An 804-nucleotide genomic window follows, 5' to 3' on the forward strand; every position below is an offset into this window, starting at 1 on the left:
TCATCATTGCTAAGGTAGGAGAACACACACACACACACACACACACACACACACACACACACACACACACTACCTCTAAAGCTATCTGAACCTTGGGGTTCTGGCACAAAGGAACTACTCATAAAAATAGCCTGTGGACACAGAGAGGGAGTCATAACATGAAGAATATCTCACTCTGTTACTCACAAAGGAACTGTTTTTATCTCAGGAGATAATCAGTTTGGCGAGAACTGCCATGCATAACAGTCCATTGAAACCTGAGAGCTCATCTTCCTGATCTTGGATTCGACGAGAGTAAACATGCTGTGACCATGAGGGAAGGTGGAGGACATGTCGGGGCTGTGGCTTGTGGGACAAGGGCGAGAACAGGTGAGGGAGAGTGAAATTTGAGAAGAATAACCGGCTGTTATAACCAACAGCTGATGGGATAGTCCACAGGCTGCTTACTCAGCACGACACCCCCTGAAAATACACCTGCTTAGGGATTTTAAGATCTGTGAAGATACAAGTGTGTGTGTGTGTGCATTTGTACTTGCTAAAGTTGTCAGGGCCAAAATGTCCTCTGATTCTCCAACAACAAACCCCAAAATTTGAGGTAGTATGTGGCATTTCATTACCTTTTAAAATCAATGCAATGTAAGTAACTAAAATAAATAAAAATAAAATAAATTAAACTAAAAATAAATATTTGTAGTGTCTCTGTAAAAAGTAATAGTGCTATACTGTCTTCAGCATTATGATCAATATTGATGCAATTCTAATCCTAAAAATAAGCAAATAATAAAGTAAATAATCCTAAATAAA

Source organism: Sinocyclocheilus anshuiensis, unplaced genomic scaffold (genome assembly GCF_001515605.1).
Source record: "Sinocyclocheilus anshuiensis isolate Anshui unplaced genomic scaffold, SAMN03320099.WGS_v1.1 scaffold1292, whole genome shotgun sequence".
In the NCBI taxonomy this organism is placed as follows: domain Eukaryota; kingdom Metazoa; phylum Chordata; class Actinopteri; order Cypriniformes; family Cyprinidae; genus Sinocyclocheilus; species Sinocyclocheilus anshuiensis.